Below are 24,486 nucleotides of genomic sequence, written 5' to 3'. Positions count from 1 at the left end.
TGGGAAATGGAACAGGTATTTTGAATGGTGTTTCATACCATAAACATTATTTACGGTACATCACACGGTTTTAATGGGAATGTCAAATGGAAAATGGACGCCTCTCAATTTGTATTGTTGACATTTACTTACGAAGATAAGCGAGATGTAACCAAGGGTCTATGGTTTGTTGTGAATCGGTTGCGCAATTTAAACAAGTTGTGGCTATGAGAGCAACTTAAAGTTTTCCTAGCGTTTAGAAAAAAAAAAAAACTAATTTAGACTGCCTTTCAAAGTTAATCGCTGACGTTAATTTATCCTAAGCATTAGTACTTCATTTTAAAGGTCGCGATACTTAAATCGCATGCTAAAATTACTATTATTATTCTGATTTTGTTAGTATAATCAGGCCTCTGTCACTCGACGTACTTGCGCGCGATAAATGCCTACCGCTCGCTGGGTTACCGGTAGCCCCACGCGGCTCAGGGCTTTCAACAGTCACACGCGCCGCGCGCGTTCCAATATTATTATTTTTATTTTGTGGCATGTTATGCTGTTGGTTTTTATTAAGTTTTTTAAGCTACCTAACAAACTGATGGATTATTTTGAGTTGTGTTGGTTTATATGCGACTATTGTAAGATTTAGAAACATTTTATATGTATGAACTTATCTAGTAATTCTATTTTTTTTAATAAATTAATACTTATCTACTTTATGACTTTAACAACAGAGATCATTAGGTAATATTTTACTTTAGATACCTACTTAGTTATGTGAACTGTATTGTGAGTTTTGTAGCTCGAAACACATCTAGAGTGTAAGTAGGTATAGTCACAGATTATATAATAGTTACTACGTAACAGATAAATCACTCCATACAAAAAAGTCCATACCTACTGTTATAAGCACCTACAAGTTCCCCAACTACCTACAAATTCCTAGCTGCGTTATAAAATGAACCTTAAAAGCTCGAGCGCTTGATTGTTATTCCAATGCGATAGCGCACAGTTCAGTGACCGCAACCGTGCCGTGGCCGTGCTTAGGGTTGCTTCTAACAATTTATTAATATTTAAGTAGGAAAACAAAGTTACGCTTATTTTAAGATAGCCTTTTTTAAAACGGAGTTTTTAAATAAAAAGTAATATCAAGAATATTTTTCTTTAGTTAACTATTGTATTGCCTACTAAAATGGAGTATGGGTACATATTACTAAATATTACCTAATACGTAAGCATAGGTAAGTACTTAAGTAAAGCTTTCATTAAAATCAAAGGCGGTTTCCAACTATTTTTCGAGCACAAGTGCCATACCCCCTAGTACAACTCCGTCGAGTGTTGATACATACAAAATATTGGTTTACGCGCATATTGGGCACGCGTAATATTCCGAGTCGTCATTAAGTTGGACCAGAACAGGTATAGTTCTTACACTCGAGATGTGTTTTGAGCTACAAAACTCACAATACAGTTCACATAACTAAGTAGGTATCTAAAGTAAAATATTACCTAATGATCTCTGTTGTTAAAGTCATAAAGTAGATAAGTATTAATTTATTTAAAAAAATAGAATTACTAGATAAGTTCTTACATATAAAATGTTTCTAAATCTTACAATAGTCGCATATAAACCAACACAACTCAAAATAATCCATCAGTTTGTTAGGTAGCTTAAAAAACTTAATAAAACCCACAGCATAACATGCCACAAAATAAAAATAATAATATTGGAACGCGCGCGGCGCGTGTGACTGTTGAAAGCCCTGAGCCGCGTGGGGCTACCGGTAACCCAGCGAGCGGTAGGCATTTATCGCGCGCAAGTACGTCGAGTGACAGAGGCCTGGTATAGTTCTGGTCCAACTTAATGACGACTCGGAATATTACGCGTGTCCAATATGCGCGTAAACCAATATTTTGTATGTATCAACACTCGACGGAGTTGTACTAGGGGGTATGGCACTTGTGCTCGAAAAATAGTTGGAAACCGCCTTTGATTTTAACGAAAGCTTTACTTAAGTACTTACCTATGCTTACGTATTAGGTAATATTTAGTAATATGTACCCATACTCCATTTTAGTAGGCAATACAATAGTTAACTAAAGAAAAATATTCTTGATATTACTTTTTATTTAAAAACTCAGTTTTAAAAAAGGCTATCTTAAAATAAGCGTAACTTTGTTTTCCTACTTAAATATTAATAAATTGTTAGAAGCAACCCTAAGCACGGCCACGGCACGGTTGCGGTCACTGAACTGTGCGCTATCGCATTGGAATAACAATCAAGCGCTCGAGCTTTTAAGGTTCATTTTATAACGCAGCTAGGAATTTGTAGGTAGTTGGGGAACTTGTAGGTGCTTATTAGGGATTGTTCACACCAAACGTATTGTCCGCCGCTGACTGTGAGTATACTCACTGTCTGCCCCAGTGTGAACGTCGACTCAATCTGCAGTACGCGTACTCACCAAGCCGACAATAGGCTATAGCGTACGATGCGCTTCATGTGTGAACAAAAGAATAGGCTCTTGTAGGTTCACACTAGATGCGTACGCTGAGCGGCTGACTATTCTACACATAAAAGGGCTCAGTATTTGAAGTTGCTCGTAGTATTTTATAAACGATAAAACTAGCGTAATTTATTTTTTTCAAATCAGACGTTTTACTGATATTTCAATTAAATTATGCGCATTCAGATAGTTGCCATTTGCGAAGCTCTAGAGGAAGACGAAAATAATGAAAAGAAGAGATTGTGGGTACATCCCTTAAATTTGAGGAGATGTTTTCTTGGTCAATTTCATACTTTATATTTCGAATATAGACTTTATCCAAATAAGTTCAAGAAATATTTTCGTATGACAGTAAAACATTCGATGAGTTACTATCTTTAATACGTTTAAGTTTATATAAAAGGGACACTAATTATCGACGTGCTGTACCGAGGCGCGGCGGTGCGTACGCGGCGGAGCGGCGCTATTCGGCAACTGCGTCCGCGTAGCCAATCCGCGTCCGCCGTGCATAGTCGCGTAGTAAAATAATCGGCCACTGAGAGTCAGCTACAACAGACGACGTAACAGCGTATAGTCGGTTCGGTGTGAACGACAATTTCAATATATATGGAAAAGCAATAAACTGCGTAACGCGCGCTCACAGTCAGCGGCCGACAATACGTTTGGTCTGAACGATGCCTAACAGTAGGTATGGACTTTTTTGTATGGAGTGATTTATCTGTTACGTAGTAACTATTATATAATCTGTGGTATAATTCTACCTTTATCCGATCCTGATACCAAACTGTCAAATCTTGTCATATCGAGGATAACTTGCGGCTTAAAACTTCTAAACACCGGATCAAGTTTGTTTGAGACTATGTTGTTTAGTAGTTTGGACATATTCAAATATTAGTTGATTAGTGGAAAGATGACAGCTTACAGATTTCTACCAGGACAGATATGTATATCTAATGTAAATAGAAATCTCTGTATGGGAAGAGATCTGTGCCCTGTAGTGGGACAGTAAAAAGGCGGAGATTGAATAAAACGATTAGAGATGAACTCTTCAATTTTAAAAATACGGTTACGGGTATTGATTCCACTTTATGAGTACGATTTTTTTTTTTTTCGCACAGTCTTTTATTTTCTCCCGCTATCTTCGAAGCCCACCCATCGATTCAATGATCATTAATTAGGCCAGTTCCCAGGGGTATCGGCAGACATATCACGATTTAGCTGGTGTTAACCATCTGTAACTGTTTAGTTTGTTGCAGATTTGTAGACTTTTACTTTTCCTTCGAAGAATTAATGAAGCTTCTCTGTACTAAGGAGTTGGTTTCACAAAGAGTTCAATAACATTATTTTGTTTAAGCTGTGGTACAGAAGTAAATCTCTAGTTTTTTTTGGCCATCTTTTGTGTATTAGAGTTGCATGAAGTCTCGGATATATAGAAAAGATCAATATATACCTAAAAATAAGGTACTGCTAACGAGCTATATTATCTATGTTTGGTTCTGGTTTGTTTATTTAAATAAACAGCACAGTGATAGAGAAATTCCATTAAAGTTTATTTACAACGGGCTATATTGGATGACTGACGACACAGCTAACTATACGTCATTTAACTTTACTATAGAAAGCACTTGGCAGATAGTTGACGATGATAAACATTGTTTTTGATACATCGCTGCTTCCCAATGACGCGGAGCGAATCTAGTCATAACATTACAGCAATGTACATTAAACAAGTCGTTTGTTTTGATTAGTGTGCCGTGTTTAGTGCTGGCATTCTCGTAGTACGACTCAGCTTAGAATAACCTTAAGGCAAATTAATAAAACACTTAAAAGGGATGTCCTGAAATACTCTAGCATCTGGCACAGCGCCAGAGCGTCGGTCATCTCTTATATTAGAGTGAAAACGACGGTAAACTTAACACCTTATGGTATGTTTAATGCAGTTTATATGCGGCTTGCATAGCAGATTCTTTTTGTGAAAAATTATGTAACATAAAACAAAAAATAAACGGTTTTCTTCACTTTGATCTAAGAAAATGAAACGTGAAGTTTGACTGCTTTTACGTGAATGTTTTATTAATTAGACTTTTGTTCTCTTTTTCAGGTCTGAACACCGAGTCTGTGAAACATGTGACATCGATGATTTTATTTAGGTACGTAAGTAACCAAGCACAATACTGAGGTACTTTTAAGGGAATATGAATTGATTGTCTAACTGTCGAAACCGGTTATTAGGGACCATAATTTTAGTAGAGCGTTTTCATATAATAAAAGCTTTTTATAGTACCTACTAAGTGAGATGGGATTTAGATTCAGACTAATTACGATAGAGAAGAATTGTTAGATATATCGCGTTTTCAATCAAATGAATTGTTTGACGTGATGATGTCTTAATATTTTACATAGGCATTATTGTTTGCTTATAACCTACAAAATTTCTCTAACACTGCCTTTCCCATGAATTGTCAGCCCTACAATGAAACAATGAAGTCATCTAAGGCCAAAAGGCCATGGTTCAGCGGTCTCCGGGGTCCGATCAGGCCTCATTTTACGCTCGGCTTCGTTCGGACAGAGTCGGTATACCTTCAGATACACTTTCGTATTATTATCGCGATTATGGTGATAAATGACTGGCTGCTATGAGAACTTATTTGAATAGAATAATTGCTTATTTAATCTATGGTAGTACCAATGCGGTCTGGTTAAAGAATTTGGTGTCTAGGAATTTAAACAAATTAACAATTATTAGTTAATAACAATCGTGAGACCTCATTATACATTGTTCATAGGAAATCGTAGACGCATTTTTAATGAAAATATTATTTTCTTCTACAAAAGCAAAAGTGGTATTCAAAGGGTTTTGTTTTATAACTAGAAGAACGAGGCCATAAAAATATTTTTGGTATCTGTAGTTCAAAGAATTCTCATATATGGTTAAAAGCATAAAACTTTAAAGTTCTCCTTTATGTGTGCTAAAACTGCCCGTTAACCATACATAATAGAGACAAAAATAAGATGTACGAAGAAAAACTTAAAAAAGCTGTTTGAACAAATAAATGAAGTCAAGACAACGTTCCAGATAAACGGTGTAAAATTGAAACGGAACTATTTGAACAGCGAAAAATTGCGTTACAATAAATTATCTGTGACTTAATTATTTTGTTGTTATTTAAACGAATTTTATGTTCTAACTATTAAGTTCCTATTGTCTGGAAATTATATTCTTCTTTAGATTTTTGCATTCAATGTAACTATTAGTGAAAACAATTGCACAGCTTTGCGTCTATTTGAATGCAAGACGTTTTTTTGAGTTCAATTCTTCTAGCCGGCGCCATTTTCCATATCCCGCCATTTTTAAACATCGAACGTGCACAGATTATCTTCATGGTTTGTCTATGAATTAAAGAATTAATGGAAGCGGCCTATCTGTTGCTAAGAGGACAATACCGATGGCGGCCTTGTAAGACTATTTGAGTCGGTTCACCGACCCGCGTTCCAAATAAAGATGAATTCCAACCGCTTTGCGTAAAGATGGATTAAGTTTGGAATAACTGGAGAGTTAATTTGTAAATCTAGGCATTTGTTAGTTAGTTTAAAACTTTTCTTTCCGCTAGACTGCTTACGTAAATTGTTTGGTTGTAACTTTGCCTAATTGCATTTAATTATTTATTTACAATGCCATAGTAGTTTCGTATTTTATTAGATAGGTATTCGCTTTGCAATTAGCTAATTTTATAGTAAAAAGTGAAGATTGAAAATCATTTTAGTTCAGTCAATAGATAGGTATCACAGGTCAACTTTTTTTACATGACCCAAGCAGATGTGAAGAGCACAAAAGATGTATGTACCTAATCGATTATTTCTAATTGCCCCTAAATCATGATACATACAACGCAACCTTTAATAAAATCCGAATACAAAAAGGCGGATACCTTTGTATCCATTGATAACATTTCTAAACGCAAGCCTCATACGATGCAAGTTATTCAAGCATACAAAGAGCAATTATATTGCCTACCGGTTATCCAAACTAAGCAATGAATATGGATGGCCTGCTTCCGAGGTGTAGGTGTCCAATTATGATGTAACCATGCCCAAGATGCCGTGGCGAACGCCGTGATTATGATGCAGATGTGCCAGATCTTTTGGCTTTGTATGGAAAGGGTTTGTGCGTAATTGTTGTGAAATTCTCGAAGCCAGTGGTAATGACCTCGATGAAGTCCTAGGACAAAGTTCGACAGTTACTTATTCTTAGTCCTGTTTAAGAGTTTAAAATCAAATGGGTCAAAATTCCTTATTGGCAGGATGCGTTTGAGATAGTTCTAGTTATACACTAGTATCAAATTGAGAATTTTGCTTATAAACAATACATGATGCACTAACAAAACAAAGACAGTCGGGATTCTGTAGATAAACAGGAAAAAGGTTTCATAACAGCGGCATCATTAGAAATTGACACTAAGAAGCATATCTACCGGTTCAGCAATGCCTTAGCGTATAAAATTCAACAACTTGTACTGCAAATGCACCCTGTACAGATCTAGACTATTTATAACCTAATTATTAAAGAGAAAACGCTCGTAAACGTCGTAAATATTGAACTTAGAACGCACAGAAGGCGTGTTAACACGTTCATTAGTGCATGGCACTGTAAAGCTAAAATTAGAAGTTGGTACGGCGATAATTACGAACGCACACGCCATGAGAATTTCTGCTATCTACAAGAAGTGTCTTCAACGCCAGTTTTCTTATGAGATGAGATCTTTGACACCACTTAAAGCCAGGTGTGAGTGACGGGTCGTTAGTCTGTCACCTGTCGCCTAAGCTGAACTAAAATAACGCAGTTAACATTTACACTATAGCAACGAGATGAAACAGCTGATGAATTCTTTTACTTTCATTGCGGACTGAATTTTATTGCAAGAATTCCATTCTCAAGAACGATAATCGTATTGACATTTGTCTCTGGTACACATTTTTTTATTAAGTGCATTTGTGCGAGTTCATTCCAAATTCGAAGTTTTTAATGTCGCATCTACACATTTATTCCAAGCTCACATGTTTGCTCCGCTCCATATCCAACACGCATATGTGTGGGTGAGCCTGCATTCGGCTGCAACTGGCGAAGTAACTGTCATCTTCAGTAGGCGACGATTGTGATATAGTCTCTTCCGTCAGAAAAGTACCGTGTAAAGAGGTCTTTAGGAATTTATTGTTATTGTATCGACCTCACTTATATCAAGATTTGAACTGTAGAATGTGGAATTTTAAATTTCGAAAGTAATAAATGATTTTGTGGTGTTGATGTATAGGTATAACATAAGTAGGTACAAGAATGTTAGAACTTAGTGAATTATTGGGTGGTTGAAGAGGTAACTTGTTTTGGAAACATCAAAGCTTGACATTGTGATCACAAAGATTTATTGCTTGAAGATAGATGAATTTAAAATAATGAATATGTAGACATAAATCACAGGTGAAAAACCTGGGTAGTGAGGCAAAAGCATCGACATGACTGCATCTGCCATTACATCACTTCTTAAACCTGCAGCTATTTTAGCGTTTATTATAACTAATGAAGATATAAAAGCCATAACATCCGCGAAACATTCACCGTTAAAATTAGCGTGTATGAATTAATACGCTCGAGTAAAGTCATATTCTCGATAAGCAGATTGACGTCAACAGTCAGAGTACCAGCAAACTAGAGACTCAACAGTTGGCCGACAGTTGATGTCTGCTGATGTCCAGCAAAAAATATTTAGGTTAGCCGCTGATTATAACTTTTTGTCACCGTGACTTTTTGTCACTGTCACCTGCTGTCACCCACGATGCGCTCACTGACTCTGTTCTTGGGTGACAAATCGCGTTCATTTTTGTATGCCGGCTGAGTGACAAAAAGTCACCAGTGAGTGGACTCCCATTGTAATGACAGTCACGTCACTCCGGCATTGCCTGCTGCTGCAACTATTTGTCACCGTATTGTCATGTCACCATAATGAGCGCACTCAGTATAGTTTTAACTGCACTTGACTAAGTAACAAAAAGTCACGGTGACGAAAAGTTGCAATCAGCGGCTAGCTTTATTCTTAAAAAAAATCCGTGTAACATTAATTAGTCTTCTTGTTATTAAATATATATTACAAACAGCTTTTATACAAATACATACTACCTATTCAATATATTGCAGATTAAATCTTATGTACATATTTACAAAAATAAAAAAAGGAAGAAAATCTTGATTCTAATCAAAGTTTCCAGTCGCTCTGACTAAGTACCTGTTCTTTTTAAGGTGCGTAGCCACAGTACCTTCATAATTATAATTCGGAACACACTATCGGCCAACTAAATGTCTTTAGTGTATGGGTAGTCTGAATGTTGTGAAGAGTTCAGGATGGTGTTATGTAAACGTTCCGAGAAAAGAGATCAAATGCCGTCTGTTGAAGCTCAGCGGATGATTGGTGCAGTTGCACGCATGTTAGGATTTTCACCTACTTTTATTTATAAAACTTCTGCAGCTACAGTTTTGCTTTAGATATCTACTAGCCGAATTCTGGCTGCTATTTGACACTTCACGCTTGTGGCATGCGTGGTTTCTTTATGTGACTTAGTTAAGTAACAATAGGAGAAACTCGTGGCTACCTATGACCTATTTTCTTCTAATGCTGGATTACTCTAAGTATGCCATCATGCCATACGACTCCCGAAACCATAGAACATCACAGTCTTCAACTTTCAAACACCATTGATATTAAATTTCCTCAGTAAAGCAAGTAATGTTACAATACGGTTCATTTGTAGCTTCCATTTGCTCCCTGGATCGTAACTAATGCGGGCTTAATACTCATGTTTGGTTCGCATTCCTTCTTTATGTTGCTGTAAGCGAATATACGGTATATAGTATAGGTGTATCTGTGCTATATTGCTACAGGAATATTTCAAAATCATCTTCATTAAGGATCTCACGGAAGTAAAGTTTTTGCTTAGAAGAATAGCATCATCCGACATAATCGATTTACATACATTGCATATACTTCGGTCGGGCCAGCTGGAAGAGATTTCTAATGAAATAAGCTGTGCCTTTGTACTATCTGTTCTATTTTTCTTCTTCTCTATATTCTGTGTGTGTACATAAACTGTTAAATAAATAAATACTTGCGAGAAAGTGTGTACCGAGAAAGGGATCCCATGTTCTAGTGTAGGCTTCATAATTCTTAGTGCACATAGGTCGTCACTGTTAAAACTTAAAAAACTTTGGTGGTCAAGTGCAAAATTTAGGTAAATTAACGAAGTAAGGGGTGTCAAGTCTCGAGCCCCTAAGATTTCATGAAATTAAATTCCAGTGGGTCGATTTAACTCCGTCACTTATTTCTCATGGCAATCTGGCCCGCACATTCGGCCCAGTTTTTCCAACTGTTTAGTCCGTGTAATCTGGGCCGCGGCCCAGGGGCTAGTTTCCCCCTAACCCAATGAATTTTACCAATAATGTAAATTTTCATCGATCAAATATTTAGTTAATTATAAACTGTTTACTTATTATACAAAAGCCAAGCCCACAATATTACCAGTGTTAACAATTAGCTCTAACTACGTAGCCCTTACATTAAAATGGACGTTTGAATGACGGCATGGAGCTGGTCGTTAGCGACTTGTTCGTTCGTTAGTCGGTTTTATCTTGTCGCCTTGCTAATAGCTAAGAGAAACACCTAGAACCTGCTGCAAACTTATTAGTGCTTCAACAATTTTTGCATTGAAAATGCGTATAAATTTTATGTTTCTACTTCAAATTAAAGTTAGTTTCTTTTCAGGGTTGCTTGTATAAATCATATTAGAAAGGATTTTAATTGAGCTGGTAAAACTAAGTAAGTAGTCACGATTGCCTAATGGTCTCGAGATTGGATTAAGATTCAGTTATCAGGATAAAAAATTCGAAGCATTTAGAAATCACTCTGTCCAAATTATCGAAGCACAAGCTCATAAAATTTGTATTACTTTTTGTTTCTTCAATACTTGTTGACACATTTTATTCATCTAATTACGTGTGTAGCACATGCAAATTAGTTAGAATCAATAAAGCTCTCTCACTACATATTTCTTGCTACGCTCCAACCCTGAAGGAATTGATCACCGATCTTTATCTAAACACACCAGTGATAAACTTGGCTCATTCAAAAACATTCTGAACTTAATCCTTTTATAATCTCAAAACGAAATCTTTACTCTGTACAACAGGTTGACAAAATCCCATTACTATGTTAATGCATCCTTACTTTTATTATCTCCTGTAAATAACATCGCTTCAATGGATCCACTTATTTCATCGCGTACCAATAAAAAACCTTAGGATTTCAAACCTTCTTGTCTTACAAGTTTGACCAGCTTCATATTGGAGATAAAAAGGGCAGACGGGAAATTATCTAGATATGATCGCAGCTGATGTAAAAAGTCACATAAATCTTAAGTTTTTCTTGTGATTGTCTGATTGAAATTAAAAATAAATTATCTCTTCACACCAGTGACTAGGTTTCAAGCTTTTTCTGTGACTGCCACATCCGTTTTATGTGTTGTAGAAAAAACGTTCCATATTTATAGCTGGTACTGCTGAAAACCTGCCTACATTTACCTACTTATAAGCATCTACTATATAAATAATGTGATACTAAATTCCAAAAAGAAGACAGACCGTTATGCTAAAATAAATTCTGTACCAGCCGTTTCTCCCCTAGAAACTCAACATAAACATAACAGATCCAACGTTAATCCCACAAATAAACGTCACTACAGCAAATGAATACTTGAAAATTATCGGCCATTACCACAAATTCAGCATAAAGTGCGTTGAAATGGCTGCTAGCTGCAACCGGCATCGTGATTAATGAATGGTACATTATGCTAATGCAGCCTAGTTGAGCTGCATTCCTGCCAGCCATGGATAAATACACCATCGTGGATGGCCTGCAGACTGTGTGAACAAATTATTGGGGTCAGAAGGACCACTTTTATTATAATGGCGTAAAGAAGTAAATCAAGCAGGATAGCATAAAAGGACGAAGATGTTTGGTTTTCCCAACCTATTTGACGAAGCGTTTTTGCCGTAGGGTGTGAATTCTGTTGAGGCATGATTTAGGATACAAGGCAAAACATGGCAAGGTCATTTTAAAAACAAACACTATGCCATATAGTCCTGAGTCTTATTATCATTTTATTTCAAAAGACACATGTTCCAATAAACGTACGACTTCTGCACCATCGCCTAGTAACAAGCTAAGTGCACCAATGCAGATAAAAATTAATATTGCAGATTTATTTTTAGAACCAGCAAATGCTGGCGATGTCGATGCCTAGCGTGTGTTAATTTATTCTTTTTTTATCTCCGTGCCTATCGGCATGCGAGTTGCAATTCATCCTTTACTCTGTAAAATGTATACGCACCAATATGGCGGAGTAATTTCAGACAACCACGTTTATGCTGGCTTAAGCATCGTAAAATGGTCAATAAATGCGATTCGTTTGTTTTTAATGGATATTTACATAATATCAGCTCTCATTGATTCGAATGAAACTAAATTTCGAAGAGAAAGCAGAATCGAATGGCTGTCGGAAATCGTTCACATATACGATTAACTAAAGGTTTAGTTCTACCGTGTCTGGGTAAGCTTTAATTCGATCAAGCCTTCGAAGGTTATACGAGACACGATTCTGGGCTTTCGTTACAGTTTCGGTAGTTATTTTAAGGTGTGTGATTGTAAATGGGGCGATGGGATTGGTCTCTTTTTAGTGAGCAGTTTAAACTTTAATGGAGCATGGATGAAAGGAAGAATACAGTTAAAAGAATTTGAAAAAAGTTTCTAATGATTTAAGCCTTTTGGAACGTTGTAAATTGTAGTTATGTTTTCAAGCCAAATTATTGGTACAGATCGTCTATATCATTTACAGCAAACAATGTAACAAATAAAAGAAACTATACTTTGTTAACTTGATCAGTAGTGTCGTGTGTACACAAGTTCTCAGACTTTCCAGTAGCACCATTGATATTGCGTCCATTTATTCTGTGACAGAATCTATTACAGGATTTGTTGGCTTGCATTGAATCGCAAATATTTTCTGCCGGGCATGCGCGACTACAAACAAAATAGACAGGGAAATGCTAATAGGATTTGTGAGCATGGTCACATGAATAATGTTGTTTTGAGTGAGATTATTAATGAGCGAGAATTGAATGGATATTCTTGATGTAATTGATGAAGGGAAGCTGAAGTAATGGATGGAAACTGAGCTGCACAGGAGCAGATGGTAGATCCTGCTATTGCGAGCCTAAACCAATATTGATAGTTAGGGTTTGTCGACTTTCCGGTCGGTATTTAGACTTTACGCGGTTGATACATTACTGTTAGGCCAGGACGATGCAGATACGCTTCATCATTTAGGTTAACAAAATAGAATCTAACAAGGAAGCTTATACAAATATCGATCACACAGATAAGACGAGGAAGGCGACTAGAGCAGGTACCAACAGTATAATCAAATATTCACTTTCGTTCACCCACGCGTATTGTCTTCTGATACTTATTAACTATAGCCCTGATCATTTGTCTTGCAAACACTTTCACGCTCGCTTTGACTGGAAAATGACCAATTGATATTGAGAAAGCAGTCGCATTAGCGATAATTTTATTAAACGTTTTATCTTTATTCTTTCAAAGTTTAAAATTGTTTGTTTTAGTTAGATCAAGTTCAGCAATGCTAGGGTTTAGTGAATCAAACCGATGATGTACATAACTCTTCAATATTGTGATATTTACCAAGATCGTAGAAGTATAAATATCTAACAACATTTTACATGAAACACATCAATCTTGATATTTATTGTGTTAGGGCAGTAAAAGCTGCAGAAAGTGTAGTTTTGAAGTCTTGAAGCATGAATCAATCATTCTGAAAATGAGATATCGAGTGTATGCTTTATGGCGTTCCCTTGATTATGTCTATGTTTGTACTAAGTTGAAAGGGAGAGTTTATTTAGGGCCGATTTAAGTTATGATGGCAAGGCATACAATACGGCACTCCTGAGGTTTTCGTTGTGTATTTAGAAACGAATTTATGGAATAATAGTATTTGTTTTGCTTTATCAAGATCTTGCAGGATTTATTTGCTGGGAATTTTGTTGCGTGTTCATTTCAAAATAGAAGATCTTGTTGAACCATTTCCTTATTGGTTTCCAAGAATTTTGTAGTTATGTAAAAGTAAATTCTAACCTTTGCTTAAATTTAAACAATTCCGATGAACTAATTACGAAAGCTGAACTAAGTCTCTAACAATTGAAGTACAGGTGCCATCTGTTTGATCTACCTAAACAATTTCGTAACAGTGATTGATTGCAGTTCTACAAATGACGAATCAGTAGGAGTATGAATAGCGACAAACAGTATCATCAATCGTTTAGCCTTCATTTTTGTGCTTTCTCAATACTTAAAATTTTAGGTCAAGGAGAAATGACAATGAGTGCTGTAGAAGTGGAATTAATAGTTCCAGTAGGGCTTTCATTTCTTTCTCTCTCTTTCTGCATGACTGATGGGTTTTGCTTTAATAGATTAGGGCTGTATTTGTATTTTGAACTTTTATTTAGGCTACGTGTGAAGGTCGGTTAACTTTGTTCCGTTTTTTCTTTGATGGCTTTACCAAAAGCTGTTATTATATCTAGGCAATAGACGATTCTAGCATCAAGAATTTGGATATCTTCATTATTTTTATTTCAACAGATTAGCAGTTTTTCAAATCTATCTCTATCTTCTTCTACTACGTTATTTTTGTCATCATCAAACCGATGGTCTTTCGTAACACCTATAATGAGTCGATGCTAGTTTACGACTCGAATATTGGAAGGGTTGTTCCCATAAATATCGCTTTCGATTTCATATCGATCTAGAACTCGCGCCGTCTGTACCATTGTTTAGATGACAGTTATTGCTAGTAAACAGTTTAATGATAGCTTGAATAGGGATTAAGAGCAGTTGTGTAAGCGCTCTGAATTGTGTTAGAGAGATAGATTGTGAAGTGTTTGTGTAAGAGGCGGCAGGAAACATTGTATGCTCAGACGTACACTTGCAGACAAAAATCAAGTACCAAATCAAACCTACTTATCTTCAATTACACTTGTAATGGGGTTCTTCACATACAAATAAAGAATGAGCATCATGAGAGATGGCGATTTCAGACATTTCTATTATAATTATAATAATTGAATTATGAACCTGATCATTAACTGACTAATCAGCAAATGATCCATATTATGTCCATCAAAAATTCTGAGCAAGACATAGAAAGTTTTGGAGGGCAGACATTCTGGGGTAGTTTTAGATAACTTTTCATCACTATCCATAATAAAAGTGAAATTACTATCCACAACAAACTCATCCTTATTACCGACAGTGCAATTTCCACGTGCCTTTTCATCGCTGTCACTGTCAAGTGTCAACCAATCAACAAATGATTAGCGTTGCCTCCCATGGTTTATCCGATAATCGTGTATTTACCATCACATACTTGCTCTCTCTAGATGTGCTCATCAGCAAAATGGCGATGGTTATGTGGGAGTAATATGTCAAACTGTTGTTGTTAAGACTAGTTATATTTGTGCGGATTTGTTTGCTGCATGTTAGATCTGAATACAGCTGGAGAAAAGATTATCAGAAGGGTTTCAGGGTTTAATCCATAACATTTGTCATGGCTAAATAGATTTCTTTTCGCAAGCAGACTGATAGTAGCTCGAATCATCTAGATATCGATATAGCTTCTGCAAGTAAAGTATAGTGGTCTAGGAATATAAAGGATTTTCACCCTTAAATTGACATTACCTGTGAATCCTGAAACTCTGTAAATCCTACTACTTTTAGGTGAAGTTTTGATCTGTCATATTATCTATCCTGAATAATATCTATTATGAGCTATATTAAGAACATTGATCGAAGGAGTAATTCCGAACAAATAACTCGAGTCCTTTACGCCAATCAAGACATACTAGAAAGCGCCTGTGTTAGGGCGTGCGCACATAATGTCGCTTTCAGCATTGTCACGCAATTTTGATGCTGTCAACACATGTGTCGCGGTTTCTCCATATTTAGCATATCAGACAGGTTTGTATTGTTTAGCTGTAGATAACACGACTTGCGAAATGTTACTGACGATTGTCTACATCTAAACATGTCCATAACAAGATGAAGTTTGGGTAATAGTTTATTAGCATTTCTGAAAGTGTCAGTTATCAGTTTGAAACGATCTTTATTATAAGTCTGTAATTTTATCAATATTTAGTTTAGCCATAGCTTCATGGTTATGTGTGACTATGTATAGAATGTAAAGCAAATCGACTTACGCAATAGAAACTACAATTACAATCGATATCATAAAGTATGATGTCAAGCACATGCTTATTCATTCCAGTTATTACTTAAGCGCAACTAACCATTGTTTAGCTGCAATAATTTAGTTGCAGCTATTAATTTGTTCTTGGACAGGTTTATATTGCGACTGATCGTCTAGTCATCAAATGTGTTTGCCGCCTTAGGTGGATCACGATTCATTGGATGTGTGCCTTTCTCGCTAAATTGCGATTGGTACTTAGATATGATAGTTATCTAAACGTTTAAGGGATAAACGTTCTCTGTTTTAGGTTTCGGCTTTCTTCTGCTGAATTTCCAAGACATGACTCAATTTGTAAGCTATCAGTTTGCGTGACAGGACTGCTAAGTTTTGTTGCGTTGAAATCGGTTTCTGAGTTTAATCAGAATGCCACATTTGTATTAACATTAGATAATTTTAAACGTAAGGCTTTATGGAGAACAAAAGTATATCAATCCACACTATTGAGTTTACATAGAGTCGATTCGATCAATGTTCGTTAACGGCAGACAGTCGTAACGTTTTATGTTAGTAGTGAAATTTCCTCAAACAATTACAATGTATGAACGTAGGATGTCATATTGAATGGTAAACTTTCTTGCCGTTAGAGCGCAGAAGTACATTTTAATGCGGAGAAAAGGCCATATTGTAATGAATAATTGGTGCTGCGTATAAATATTAATGGCGTACAATTGCGCGGGCTCAGGATCGTGACATTTCAACTCGTGACACCTGCGCTCAAATGTCAAACATGACAGATGTTGATGAAAGTTAGAGCCGTCCACACGTAGATGGACCATTACAGGGTTAAAAAATGTAATCATCAAGATTAATTACGGCTGTTGAATAATTGCATCCTGTTGAGCTGTTTAGCTTGTTTATTTTCTTCTGCAACTGCTACTAGTAAATTGCATACTTGTTCATAGTTTTAATATTCATCTGTCTGATAAGTAAAATAATTTGTCAACAACGTCGATTTAACTATACTTATGTACCTATAGAGGAAGTAATTTTAAAAACAGTCATCGTGACAAATGGGGCGATGAGAACATTAAACACAGGTAATATTTATTAAATTGTTTCATGCTCCACAATTATCGTGAGCACGTGTTTTACTATAACGCCTTAGGGTTGCCATGAAATTAAACTTTCGCTTACCTGGTTATCAAGATCATCTATATTTATTACTGCCTTATATAACAGATCTATCGGATGTTATTGATAGATAATGTGATTCACTTCACAATGAGTGGTTTGGACAAATTGACCGAGTCGGCAAATGTGTGTAACAGCTTAATAGATGTCAAAATTGTTGAACGTAAATTGATGAAGATTACGATTTTGACTCATTATAGCTGTCAATGAAATTAAGTATGTACTTTCTGTATGATTTGGTAATTAAGGGCTTACATAAAAGTCAGTTTTCAGCCTGTAATTAGAAAGTTTATAGATTCTAACGTGAATGCATTGTAGTGGATTTATATAGCTGTAGATAAATATTGCAAACAGTTATCTTTGTATTGTTTTTGCAATGCAATGCATGAATCTAGAAATATCCAATTGATTATGGTTAATCTGGAGATGGTCATATCACTATCTTAACCGCTTAAGTACTTGGATTTAAAAAAAGCACTTCTGTACAAAAATGGTCATTTAAGTAAGTCTAATATTAAACATAATTTTATTTATTTAAAACTTCTCTTCGTCGTCAAAAGTCTCATCAGCGATATTTTAAGTACGAAAAAAAATTACACTCTTTGAAAAGTTACAAAAATGACTTTCCAATGTAATAGGTAGAAGATATAATTTCCGCGTTCGATTACAAGATCAAACAAATTGACAGAATCTTTTTTTTTAAACAACATAGGTAATATGTTCTCGTTAATTCAAATTATACTCGATTCATAAGTAAAAGCTTAACTTCGTAATATTACACATGTAGTACATTTATTTACTTTCATAAACAACCGTATCACATATCATCTCAATTTATCTTGACCGCAAAGTTAAAAATGTAGCTGTCAAACGAAACGATGTTCCGGAACCACAAAGGCTATCTTGCATCGAGATGTAAAATATAAGTTTGTCGGCGTCCAGCTGTCAAATTAGGCAGTTTGTATTGTCACTTTCAAACGTAACTGTCAAAAAAGAAAATGGCCACCAACATGATCATAGAAAGTAATTACTGTCACATGTTGTAATGTTTGATTGCGTTTGTTTATGTAGATTGAGTGAACACAATTTACCACACACGAGTGAACCAGATGTCAGAGTGAAACCTTACTAAAATTATCTAACGCTTTAGTCTATGCTATCATTACTTTTAATAATGCCCTTTCTCTATCGATGAAGTGAATTAACATTCGATACGATTTGCAAAACATTATCTCTCACGTAACTTTTGTCACAAGATGTGGCTTTGGTATTAATTTCTGCCATATTATTGTGTAACGGTTCATTTCCTTCTAGGTATGAAAAGTAAACCACGATTATAATATTATGCCGAGAGAAGGGAGCGAGCGTGCCATAATTCAATATCTTAATTCGTACTCTTCCTGATACCTTAATATTGTTATTGAGGAAGTCTCAAGGAAGCCATTAGACTTCACTCTATTAACAGTTTCCAGTACTTTACGAATGGGTTGATAATTCACGCTAGAGGTATCAACCATATCTTTATTCAAAGCACGAATATTATGGCAATGACGAATTTATAATGCCAATTATACAAATAGAGGTCGTTGACGCTAAAGGAACGTTAGTGCAAGATCTATAAGTGGTAAGTTTAGGTATTAGTGCAGTTGTTTATACAGCGACCGATTTATAATCAAATGCTACAGGTAAATTAAGTATGCTAACGAATCTTATTTAGTGGAGAGCAGGTATATTACACAGTATAGGTAATATCAAATTAAGAGTAAACTCTACCGCTCCCAATGTGACATGGTTAACCTATTCATCTTAGGCAACAATTGTAAAAGACAAATTCCCATAAATTCCTGCATAATTACTATTTCTACATAACATAAGTCAAAAGCTCAAGCAGTAAGTTGGCGGGTCATTACCGCTCATTCGTGTGTATTTCGGGATTGGAATGTCAAAGTTAGCGTGCTCTCAGCTATGTCAGGTATTTGTTGTGACTTCGAATTTGTATGCATCTGGTGACACTCGGTACTGTTCCCTTGCAACTATGCAGGTTCACTGTGTATTTGGGTCGGTTGCTGGTGAATGAATGTCTTCTTCATCCATTGTCTAAAACCTGCCTCGTATCGGACTTATAATTGTAAGCAGTGTTTCTTATTATTATGTGAACTGCGCATTGTATTTTTATCTAGCTACTAATACTATCGTTTCTGAAAAAATAAACTTCTGTCAAATGAATCATTTTGATTCATTAAAACGGCCAAAGAATTTAAATGACTCCGATGTTATCAAAGTAAATATTCAGTCTTTATTTGGCTACAAAAAAATTAACGCTGTTTTAAACTTTGTTTTCTTTGTTAATATCAAGGAAACGGGATGTGCTCGTTCTTTTTTAGTTTCGTCTATAATTTGACAGGCTGAAATCTTTTTTAGGCGCGGAAGTTTCTACTAATTGGCGATGATAAATTCTGTGAGCGTTTCGTCACCAAAAACTCCGCAACCTGTGATTAATTGACCGGAGAGATTATTTTAGACGATATGGTCAGTTACCATTCACGTGTCTACCACTGGTCACTGATAATTGATTTAACTACAACTATTTCTTAATGGTTGATTCTAATATCGTCGCAATGGGAGCCATGTTCATTTGTTTAGCCCATATCTTTGGCGATATTTAAGAAACATTTGTCTTCCACAAAATTATGTAAGTTAATGTTATTATGATTAATACATTCGACATGTCCAGTGCAATTGCCTTCGCAACATTAAATCATATTCAAGCCATTTCAAGCAATAACATTCATAAATTATCCGAACTTAATAAAGGAATGTTTGTTCATCGTGAATAGGTTAATCGAATTTCATAGTTTGACCCCATCAGGAGATGGTATGCTATTTATTACAGTGAATGTTAACGTCAATCAAGTCAGAAGGAAATTTGGATGGACGCGTCAGATCGTGTTTCATCAGGGAAACATTTTATCGGATACATTTGTTACGACGCAAAACGTTCCATGTTTATTTATTTATTTATTTAATATCTCTGGAAGCAGATTTATTTTAATGTCTTAGATAACGTAACCATTTTGTAGGTCTCCAGAATTAGACATGTGGTCGTATAGTCGCGGAAGCAGGTTTCCTGTTTCGTCTTCACCAAATTATGCACATTTTGGAAGGATTTCTTTAAAAAGCTTGGATAAGATTTATAGTAGTGTGTGTTATATAGTTTACTAGTTTGGATTTATAGGCGCCACTGCTTGGCGCATAGTCTGCGATGTGTTAACTTGTGTTACGGCAGGAGCAGATTCGGTAGTCTGTTTTATATATCTTCCGCATTCTTTAATTGATTCTATTTCAGTATTACTTTCTTTTATGGTGCGTTATGATTAGATGTTTTAACAAACACTAGGTTTACTGCTTCCTGTAAGTGTAACCATCGTTTTACACGGTAACCTCGTTGAGATTATTTGAATTACGTGCTTTACGAGTTTTCAAGTCATATTATTTATTATAAGAATAAAATATGATACTTTGATGCGGCTTTGGTAATTTTTCATTTTGTTGATGAACTCCAAAACTTTATAATCATAAACTTAATGGGATGTTAATAATTAACTTCGTCTGATTATAGTAAGTTAAAAAGTCGTGGCTTTTACCATTCCTTTTATGATTTGTGTTTTTACGACTGATATTATTTTATCTTTGGGTTACTTATGATCCAAAGATTAAAGATAGTCTAGTAAGGAGCTAACGTAAAATTGTGGTGATAATATAGTTTTATGTCAAACAGAACTTGTGAATACTAAACAGCTTTCCTTTAATGTTAATGTAATAAAAATGTTCCGTTGACGTTGCTACTATCTGTTATGAATAAGTAGCTATATATATTTTGGAGACACTATAGTCTAAGTAGGCGCATATAATGAGTCTAAGTCTATTCATTATGTAAATAAGTGACCAATAGAGAAGATTGTCAGATTTGGATATCATTAAAGCTGAAACATAATTAAGATTTTATATTTGCAAGAATTGTATCGATTACATCATGTTACCAATATATTACGCTCAAGCCTTTCAAAATAATTTTAGATTAGATAACCAACTTATTAAGCGATAAAATCCATTTCAGACGCTACAATTTTGGCAATAGCGATACAAATATGTTGTAGGCGATTTTAATAATATTTGAGGATATTAAATATTTCAAAATGGAATGTCTGTGGCAATTTTTACTCGCAAGTTTGGTTTGATTGCCATTGGCCTTTCCTGTTATAATATTAGAGCGAGTGCTACTTCACCATATTTGAAATTTCCTGCTGATTTCTAAAACAGATAAAGATGAGTACAAGCGCACGTATCAGCTGTTACAAATCTCTCTTCAACGTAAAGTGGTACAGTCATAATCGATATATTCAGACAGGATCGAGACAAGATCTCTCGGTACACGCTCCAGTGCGCATTGACCATTAATCTTCTTCGATTTTAGATAATTCTCAAGTTCTCGGGAAAGCTGCCTTAACGTTACCCTGAGGAAGTAAGACGATAGTTACTGATACAAGCTATTGTTCTATGTTCGGGCCTTTATCAGTCACTGTAATGCTTTCCTTTGTCACAGTCAGTCATATGTTTAATTGATGTCTTGCGGTCAGTAAGACCATTTGGTCCTTATCAAAACCTTTCTCCTTAGGAATGTTCTAGTTCATTTACCGCTATTGCTGTAAGATTTATTACCAAAAATGTTAGGGATGGTCTATTTACAGGTAATGTCTTTCCATTACCACTCCTGTTTATTCTTTTGTTGACAGCTGTTGTTATTTTAGGCTCTCCAAACCCTTCATGTGCGTTAATGTTCAGTAGCACAGTAAATAAATCTTTTATTGCTTTGTTTCAAGTTAAGTCAAGGTGTATTACAGTTTGAGCAAGGTTGTTAAGATTCTTTTACTTCATGACACCTTTATTTACTCAGTCTAAGCATACTCATCTGAAAATCGAAGTAGCATTACCTAATAGGATACAAAGAATCCTTTGCCAACGTAACTCGAAAGTAGAACCTGCTTTCAAATATTGACACAAGCTCTCCATTCAACAATAGTCTAGATTTAGACAGATTTATCTCAAGCTATTAGGTGTTAAAAGATTTCAGTCTGAACGTTATGTAAGAACTTATGTAGGTATTCCGGCTTGTATATGAGGGTTTAAATGTTTGAGGTAACAATAGGGTACTATCAATCTGCTCTTTGTAACGGCTTGGCGACTTTCGCTTCGGCCATCTTGATTTATTCAGTTTGAATTTGGAATTCTTGCTTGATGGAGAACCTTCTTAAATTCCGACTACACTTAATAATTAAGATGGATGAGACGTGTGTGAATCTGCTTACTTTAACATCAAATGGAGTTTCTTTTGCATTTTGAATAATTTCGTTAATCTTAATATTTGTAAGAATTTATGTTTAATATTTGTAAAATTGTCGCAGTAGTTGAATAAGTTTGAGAATTATTTTCGATGGTGCTACCAAAACATTTAGAACCACAACACCATCGATGCGCTTACGCAAATGACATTTACTCTTGTCATGTCAAGTTGTCATTCCCATCAGACCATTTCATATTGTGTCACCACGATTTATCAATACGATACTTGTCACTTATGTCATGTAATGTAGCCTCGGTTACCATAACGTCGATACAAGTCACTGCTTGTCCTCAATAGGTGTACAAATTAACATAACTTGTCCCATGATCATTGAAGCGCTGAGCTAATCAATTTGCTACTTCTAGCGCTTTATTTCGTTCTTTTTGCAGCTTTTTATTTTTAATTTGTTTGTGGTTTTGTGGTTCTTGTCTTATTTAGCTGGTGTTGCTAGATTTTATAATAGTTAAGAGTGAAAGTAAATCTTTTTCATGTAAGTTAGTCGTACTGCTGTTTTATTTAGAAGCTTAGGGATCCATGGCCCATGTTACTGTCATACGATTTCCCAATCATAAAAATTAAGGCTTGAACCATTGGAAAGTGAATTTCCAATTATTCTATAAAGGGTTCGCAGTATTGTGTTTAAATAACAACAATAAGTGAAATGTGTAAGTGACGCTAGTTTGTGACATTTTCGCTGGCAAAAATAGCTCTCTAGTGGTCGACATGTGAATGTATGGGGGCCATAATGTAGAACAAACAATGCTCAAGATTCGACGCGGTTTGCGACACAAATATACTCGCATTGTGAAACTAATACGAGATAGAAATGTTATATAGCCAGGTTGCATTTGTTTGATCTGCCAAAATGGGGACAGAAGATAATGTTACAAACGTACTTATTTCCCAATTTTTGTATCTTTGTTTGGGCACTGTATTTGCTTTCGCGTAGTCATTTTCTTATAGTTGCATCACAAGGTGGGCTTTATTTCAAACTATGTCATTCTTATTGTGTGCTTATTTGTTTAAAGATATGGTTATTAAAGCCATCTTGCTTATATCGAACAAAACAAAAAGTGGCATTCCATCTATAATTCACTTTATTACCGCCCAGTAATAGAACAGGACAGATGGCAATGTCAGTAAAAAACCTAGGCCTGCGCAAGCGCAAGTGGATAACCTTGCTGCTCTGTGGTCTGCGCACAACTCGATCTTACAACACATAGACATTTTTATGCCAAACATACTTTGATGGCGCATAATTCAGCTTCTTATTGCTAACCGGTCCATTTATAAATATGTAATGCCGTAACGATACACTGAATCTATGAATAATAATAAATGTTAGTTAAATTGATGCCATCTTTTTACGTAGCAGTAAATTGTAATAAAGTAACAGCGCAAAAAATATGAACTCATTTTTATTCAGATCATTAATTCAATATTTTTGTATAAGGCGAACTTAATTTCAGTAAAATGCAAATTTTTGAGTAGTTTTTATCAAAGACTAATGACGTGAATGTAATAACGCTAAGACTAATATCCCTGCGAAGAACAAAGACCCCGGATAATTATCGAATAACAAATTCTAAGTACCACCTTCCCCACTCTGCTCTTGGAAGCCCTAAAATTGATTCTGCCAACTGGGACATAAAAAATCACACGCGCCTTATGTCAGTTGGTATTTTATTCACAAGAATAGATGCACCTGCACTTTCATTTACTCCTTACGTGTTAATATCACCTGCCTTTGATGTTGTTTATTTTGCAGATGAAATGTCAGCTATGTGCACATCCATAAATGTGAAGATAGGAAAGGACGTTTAATGTAGCATAAAAATAAATGTGGACATTTTTGCGCAATGTGCTGTTATGGGAAGAAATAATTCTAGGGAACGCAAAAATGATTATAATCGACATAAAAGGAGATTTTAATGGGTGTACTAGATAAGACTACAAAAACGCAAAGAATAAAAAGTAGCTGATTAAGAGAGCCATTGAAGCAGTAATAAATACAATTTTAGTGCAGCCAACTAGCGTTGAATAAACTACCATAAAGC

General features: G+C 35.5%; 1 protein-coding gene across 3 annotated transcripts in view; it reads left to right on the top strand.

The window, feature by feature from the left end:
* LOC124640558 overlaps window positions 1–24,486 on the top strand; it is a 289,989-nt gene that overhangs the window by 25,712 nt on the left and 239,791 nt on the right. For all 3 annotated transcript variants that reach the window (XM_047178361.1, XM_047178356.1, XM_047178357.1), the window contains exon 2: window positions 4,583–4,631. The gene's annotated coding sequence lies outside the window, so the exon portion shown is untranslated. The remainder of the gene's footprint in view (window positions 1–4,582; window positions 4,632–24,486) is intronic.

Source organism: Helicoverpa zea, chromosome 21 (genome assembly GCF_022581195.2).
Source record: "Helicoverpa zea isolate HzStark_Cry1AcR chromosome 21, ilHelZeax1.1, whole genome shotgun sequence".
Taxonomy (NCBI): Eukaryota; Metazoa; Arthropoda; class Insecta; order Lepidoptera; family Noctuidae; genus Helicoverpa; species Helicoverpa zea.
The sequence above is the reverse complement of the archived record's forward strand: the minus strand, read 5'-3'. Positions and strand labels throughout refer to the sequence as shown.